Here is a 7,925-nt window from a genome sequence, read left to right on the forward strand (position 1 = left end):
GATCTATTTCTGGATTTAGTCGGGAAATTGAGATCAAAGATCCTGCTCTGTGTCATTTCAGATTCAGAGCCCAATTTAGCATTTATTTCATCTTGCCTTGACTCATAATTAGTTGCGTATATATTCATCTCCTCTGCTAGACCATAAAGTCCTTGAGGATAGAAATGTTTTGACTTACTTTTTGCACCAACTTCACTCCTCCATCCCTGACTCCATGCACAGTGGAGTGCCCATGAGGTTGGCAATCATTAAGGAAAAGGTAACAAAGGGCAAGGAAAAGTGGCAAAGCATTGCAGGTGTGCTTCATGCCAAGCCTGGAAGAAGTGACAGAAAGTTCTACCGAAGGGGCCACGGCCATCCAATTGGGCAAGTCTCTTTCCCAGCAGCATAACTTAGCAGGGTGTTTTCAACAGGTCTGGAGATGGTCCTGCCGTACGTACATCTGAAACCCACAAGAAGAAGCCACTCACTTGTTTCCTGAGTTCACATGGTCCCAAGTGGCTCTGGGATACCTGGAATGGTCTGTGGTCCTGGCAGATGAGAAGGGGCTGGGGAAAGGGGCTTGGGGGGCGCATATTGTGAGCAAATATACACGTTTTCCCAACTGTGACTTCGGCTGCTCAGGGGGATATGCATGGATTTCCAGGTAACTACGGACTAGAGAGTCCTCAGGTCTCATTCTCCCATGAAGTCTCTTCCTTCAGCCTTCCAGGCTGCCAGTGTTCTCCCATCCTTCTGTGCCCACCAAGTTTTCCAGGGCAGAGGAAATTCCATTCTTTTTTTAAACAGTGGCTGCATCTAAATTCCAAGCCGCCCTTTCCCCATTTATATAATTTTATTATATATTATGTAAAATATATTTTACATATATTAATTAATATATAAGCCACTGCACCCAGCTAATTGTTCACTGTTTTGATCCACCATCGCTGAAAACAGTTGCTAGTAGCTTAGAGGAGAAATAATAGTATCTTCATTACGTAAAATATATTTTATATAATATATAATATATATATTTCATTAGTGATATTATTCTAGAAAGAGCACATTTTTATATAAATTGTTTCAGGCATCTTTTAATACAAATGCTAATTAATATTGTTTCATTTTAGAAAAATATACTTTTTTTTTTTTTTTGAGATGGAATCTCGATCTGTCGCCCAGGCTACAGTGTAGTGGCGCTATCTCAGCTCACTGCAACCTCCGCCTCCCAGATTCAAGTGATTCTCCTGCCTCAGCCTCCCAAGTAGCTGAGACTACAGAAAAATATACTTTTAACTTAATAATGTATTTAGATCAACGTTTTAACTTAATGTATTTAAATTATATATATTATATATTTATGATTTACTTTTTTACTTTATAATGTATTTACATCAACTGCCTTTGTCAATAGGTAAACAGTGCTATCTTTTTTTAATGCCTGCAGATAATTCCACCCTATGGATATAGCATAATTCTATCCTGTGCATATAGCATAATTTGCTTAGCAAACATTATTGCTGGCATTTAGACTGTTTCCAACTGTTCATTTTTATTTTTGAGATGGAATCTCGCTCTGTCATCCAGACTAGAATGCAGTGGCATGATTTTAGCTCTTTGCAACCTCCGCCTCCCAGGTTTAAGCAGTTCTACTTCAGTCTCCTGAGTAGTTGGGATTACAGGCTTGAGCCACCACGCCCGGCTAATTCTGTACTTTTTTCGTAGAGATGGGGTTTCACTATGTTGGCCAGGCTGGTCTCAAACTCTTGACCTCAGATGATCCACCCACCTCAGCCTCCCAAAGTGTTTGGGATTTCAGGCATGAGCCACCACGCCCAGCTAATTGTTGACTGTTTTGGTCAGCCATTGCTGAAGATAGTTGCTAGTAGCTTAGAGGAGAAATAATAATATCTTCATAGTTCACAGTTTGTGAAACACTTTCATATGTGTTGTATCATCAAATCCTTCTACCAACCAGGTGAACTAGATATTTCAGGAAAAGGAGGAGGCTTAGCAATGCCGTAACTTGCCCAAGCTGGGTGGGGAAATTGTGTCTCAAAGCCAGGATTTCTACCTTTAAGAAACTGATTTAAATGGATTGAAAGGACAATGTGATTAAAAACTACTGTCTTGCCCATTAGTAATTTTAGCCCATTGTAGAGTTATTTTGTAACCTTTATTACACTTTTAGGGAATTCTGGCAAATTTCGGAGTTCTTTGGAGGCAGCTTCAACCCTTTTCTTAAAATTCATTCCCAACTAATGATTCCTGGCCTGCCATATTTATAGTTGGAAATTATTGAAACAAACAAAATGTCCAACCATAGAGGGTGTGTTGGGTAAACCTAAATATCCTGGCTTCTCTGCTGGAGTATGGAGAATTTCCCTGTCCTGTGTTCACTCACTTGAGCAGTCTGGAATGGGAATTCCCCAGCAGTACCTGTCTCAGCCTCACTCATCCAGGATCAGGGGTCCATGGGCCACATGACCACGGCAGTGATAGCCTCCCTACTCAGAACTGCCTCTCCTCACTGATGGGGGAGCAGCCATGTGGTCACAGGTGTCACTAATGTGTCACTGATGCCAGATGTTATGTGATGTGCTAAGAATAAAAAATTAAGTTGTAAAATAACAAAAAAGCCGCTTCCTTCCCTTATCCTAATTTCAGCTGCAGACCAAGGCAATCTTTTTATCCTAAGCAAGATTTAATACACTTTTCCCCACTCCTCTTCTGTTCCCACCCTGTTGTATCACATGCACACACACATGCACACACATATCTGTGAGCACCAGTCCTTACTTGACAAAAAGGATTTTAAATGAAAAAAGATGCAGGAAGGGAAGATATAAAGAAAAAGAAACTAGCTAGATGGACATGCCTCCAAATCTCAAAGGTACTGGCTGACGTTAGCGTAGCTTGGAGACCACCTAATCATTTAATGAAACACAGAGAAGAGAGAAATGCATTTGCTAGTCTAAAAAGCCACAAGTCAGTGAATGCAAATGTGCCCTATTCAGAAAACCAAATAAAAGGAACTACTGGGAATTCTCTGCATAGTTAAGCAGAAAAAATTTCCCCCCTTTAAGGCCATGTTTACCCTTCAGAAGTCACATAGCCTTAAGATGGAAATCTAGAAACGCATCATTTTCAGGAAGAATGTGTCACATTAGCCAGGCCCTGTCCTTCAAAGGAAGAAACTTGAAATTAATCATTGCCCTGGACAGTGTCTGCACATGCTGCAGCTGCAAAGACAGAAAGCATGTCCCAGGGCTTATATTTAACTCTGCTGTGAAATGACAGGTGTCTGGGCCAGTCAGAGCTTTGGCCTTGCTCTGACCCATAGCCACAGTCCAATGTGAAGACGGTTCAAGACACCATAGACCAGGGAAGTGCCTTCCAAAGCCAAAGACAGGTAATGGGCAAATGAAGTCATGGGGAAGATTTACAGCTCAGTCCCTGAAATTTGCCACTGGGTCATTTGCAAGCATTTATTCTAGGTATATATTCTTTGATTAATTGCTAGAGTGCCTTTCTTCCCATTGTCTGTCTCCATCTCCAACCAGGCCAATGATGGATTTCTGTTTTAGGTAATGGAAATGTCCTCACCCTAGACCAAGCTGAAAGGGCATTTGTGTGAGCATCCTAAGACCTCATAAGGAAGAATCCCAGAGGAGACAGGAGAATGTTTGCCTCTGAGTCTCCATCTGGGTGTGTGCCTCTCTCCCTGTCTCTCATCTCTGGGTTGTGTCTCTCTCCGTGTAGGTTTTTCAGCTTGCTTTCTTCATGTCTTCCTCTCGTGCAGGAAACTCATTCCACAGCTCCGCGTGGACTTATCTTCAATGGCGCTGCAATCAGCTGAGTCTGATGGATTCTGATTCTCAATCCCAGATTCCTAGAAGGCAGAAGCTTGTAAACAACAATAACAAAAAACACAGCTTCCACCTTCATGAAATAATTTAGTAGAGAGAAAAAGACACCACCAGAAATAGGCACATATAAAGATAAAGCACAAAGTGAGAGGAGGTAGTATGCAAAAGTACAGACTGCTACAGGACAGAATTATAGAATGATGGTATGTGATGGCAGACACGGGGGGTGCAATTACGTAGATTGAGGATGCCAGGAATTGCAGTCCTCAGACAGTGACATTTAAGCCAAACAACAAGAAAGAAAAAAACATTCTGGGCCAGGGAACCACATGACCAAAGCCCTGGGGCGAGGAAGAGCTGAGCTTACTTAGTAGCATTACATACCTGTGTGGTCAGAGTGTGGTGAACGGAGCAGAAGGTGAACCGTGATGAGCTGGAGAGGTTCTCCAGGGCTAGAGATGCTGGGTCTTGTAGGCCAGGTTAAGGGTTTGGGATGTTGTTGAAATGCCTCGGGAAGCCATGAAAGGATTTTAAGCAGGTGTATTATTTTGTTTGTTTTAAAGGATCATTCTGTCTACAGTGTGAACCAATATAACTGGGAAACAATCACGGAGGCAGGGAGACCAGTTCAGAGCCCACTTTGGGAGTACAGAGGAGAAACTATGCTGGCTTCTTAGTCCAGGGCTACAGGTCATAGCAACGGCCAATCTATGGTCAGCTGGGGATCACAGCTCCCCAGGTTTCGGCCCTGAGCATCTGGGTAGGTGCAGGTGCCAGCAATGAGATGAGAAGCCCTGGAGCAGGAGCAGATGGGGCAGGACACATTAGGCTTCAGCTGCCTCTGAGACATCAATGTAGAATTGAAGACCAGGTAATTGTATACAAGAATCTAGCGCTTAGGGCTAGGAGTGGTGGCTCATGCCTATAGCTCCAGCACTTTGGGAGGCCAAGGCAGGCCAATCCCTTCAGGTCAGGAATATGAGACCCACCTGGTCAACATGGCAAAACCCCATCTCTGCTGAAAATACAAAAATTAGCCAGGCATGGTGGCAGTTGTCTGTAATCCCAGCTACTCAGGAGGCTGTGGCATGAGAATTGCTTGAACCTGGGAGGTAGAGGTTACAGGGAGCTGAGATTGTTTCGCTGTGGTCCAGCCTGAATGACAGAGACTCTGTCTTAAAAATAAAAATAAAAATAAAATAAAAAATTTTTAAAAAAGAATCTAGCATCATCTGGCTGAGAATGATAAAGTTGAGAGCAATCAAGATAGAGTTTTTTTTAATCATGGGAGAAAGTGCAGAGTGAAATGGAAACAGAGACTAGGACTGAGCTGGAGACTCCCACATTGATTGCTGAGGTAGGGAAAATCAACCAAGAAGTCTGAGAGGGACTAGCTGGAGAGAAATAAGAAAAATAGGCAAGCAGGCTGTCCCATAGCAAGGACAGAGATGGAGTAAGCAGCAGAACAGCTGGACAAAGTCACTGAGAGATTTAGCTGCTTAAACCAACACTGATCCAAGGCCTGCATGTAGGTGTTGGGCACTGTCCCGGAAGGTGTGCATTAGACATAACTGATGATGACACTGTTTCTATTTTCCTTCCAACTCCTTCATGTTTTATAACTATTTCAGGCAGATGTTTTACTGTAAACATCCACCTATCTACTCATCCACCCATCCATCCATCCATCCATCCATCCATCCATCCATTCATCCAATCCATCCACCCATCCATCCATTTACCTATCCATCTATCCACCCATCCACTCATCCATCCACCTATTCTCCCATCCATCTATCCATCCATCCATCCATCCACCCATCCATCCATCCACCCATCCATCCATTTACTCATCCATCTATCCACCGATCCACTCATCCATCCATCTACCTATTCACCCATCCATCTACCCATCCAACCATCCACCCAGCCATCCATCCATTTACCCATCCATCTATCCACCCATCCACTCATCCATCCATCTACCTATTCACCCATCCATCTATCCATCCATCCCTCCATCCATCCACCCATCCACCCATCCACCCATCCATCTATGTCCCAGGCTTCCCACTAAGGTGCAGGACACACAAGAATGCACAAGGAGGAGCCCTCACTCTTCTTTCCTTTGACTTTTTCTTTCCCTTCCCTACTGGTTTTTGTTTTCCAGCTCTGAAGAAATTGTGCAAACTGTGCTTCACGTATGTATAACAATATGCATTCTGGTATTGGTTTTGGTAAAGCACCTCACATTCCAGTTTAATTATGTTGAGTTAGTAATAGTAATAATGGCAAAAATAGTAACACTATGATTGAAACAATATCCCTTTTAATGAAGAGAAGGAATATTTCTAGCCTTCCAAATTACCGGCACTGTGTTTTCGCAGTCTAGATTGCCTGTAGCCCATTTAAGACGACTTTCCCTCAGTTAATTCAGTTTCTTTCACTATTTGCATTTTCTTGCCGCCTGTCAGCATGAAAAACTCTTATGTCGTGATGCCTTAAAGGTCAGTGTAATACCGTCACAAAGACTGATGAGGCTATTTTCTCAAAAGACAAATCTGTTGTGCTATCCTCAGAGTGAGCCCTTTTTTTCTTGTGGCACAAACCCCACCCCGGCTCCCCCAGCATCCCTGCTTGTGGCTGACTTCCTCCCTAACCTCTGCTACCACTAGAATCACAAGTTCTCCTTTCCTGGGTAGGTCCCTTCTCTCGCTACCATCTGCCATTATCTATATCGTTTATTTGTCGTGCTTGGTAATGATGGTAGATTTCACGAGAGCTACCCCACATAGATTCACATATTCCTTAATGACCCTCTGTGGCACAGATTAATAAAATAAGGCACTGCCAGTCCTTCTTCAAATCTTCTATTATGTCAGAATTCACCTATCACCAGTTTTTTCCTCTATGCCTAGACTGTTGCAAAGCAGCCTCACAGTGGTTCATACTTTCCCCGGCAGCCATGACCTCGCAGTCTCCCTGCTCTCTGCTGCGTACCTCATTCCAGTTATACCCAGGGCAGCCTAGAGTTTCACAACCTGAGGCCATCCCTTATCTTTCTTTAGGGCAGCATATTCCATACCACTCAGTGTTGTTGTTGTTGTCAGTTTTTTCTTTCTTTTTTTGCATCCTCTTTTCCCTAAACTCTGAGCCCACTCCAGTGGTGGATTGCCTCACAATGATTTTGGAAGCAGGTAGTGTATCATCATCGGATACACTTAAAAGTGGACAGAGGACATAAATCCTCAGTAAATAGATAGACTCCATCAGCTTGTGTTTGCTGTGGCAGGTGATGAATTAGGGAGATTCACCTTCCGACGTGTAAGAGTTGTTAACCCTGCAATAGCTCTACCGAACAAAGAGGCTGCTGAGTGTGTTTCCCTGGGGGCCTTTCAAAATAAAAATGAACCTGCCTTACATGATTAAGCGGGGGCAGATTAGATGACTTTTCAAAACTCCTTCCAGTGCTCAGGTTCCACGATTCATCTCTCCCCAGTTCTCCCCTCTGATTTCAGGAGCACGAGAAAACTTGTGTCATGATGGACTGCACCCATCCTCCCCACTTCGTGTTCTCTTTGTCCTGATTTTATTGATGGGGTGAGGTGGACTTCTTGTAAATCCATCAGAAAGATATCCGAAGCACACCTGAGGGTACATATTAAATGTAAGAACCCGATGTCCTTTTACTGCTGTCCCTGAATAACAATTATGCATCTGTTTCCGCACTTGACCATGTCTCAGATTTGCTGATTTTCTTTGCTCACGCTCTCTTGCCAAGTTTTGAGTGAATGGGCACTTCTCTGAGGCATTGAAAGTCTCCCGAGAAATAATTAATCCACAAATTGTTCACTTGAGAGAGTAACCGTGAACCCAGGAGCATATTCTTATGTAGCCTCCTGAATTTAAATGCCTGTGCTTAGCTCAGGTGCCTTGTGTGGCTTAACGTGATGTGTGCTACCCAGGCAAATCACTTGCTTTACAAACATTACCAAGCACCCACTATGTGCAAAGCTCGGTGCTTGAGAGATGCGAGGGAGGATCCCAAAGCCAGAGCACAGGGTCAGTGGCATA

Source organism: Sapajus apella, unplaced genomic scaffold (genome assembly GCF_009761245.1).
Source record: "Sapajus apella isolate SASKATOON/1434 unplaced genomic scaffold, GSC_monkey_1.0 scaffold7, whole genome shotgun sequence".
In the NCBI taxonomy this organism is placed as follows: domain Eukaryota; kingdom Metazoa; phylum Chordata; class Mammalia; order Primates; family Cebidae; genus Sapajus; species Sapajus apella.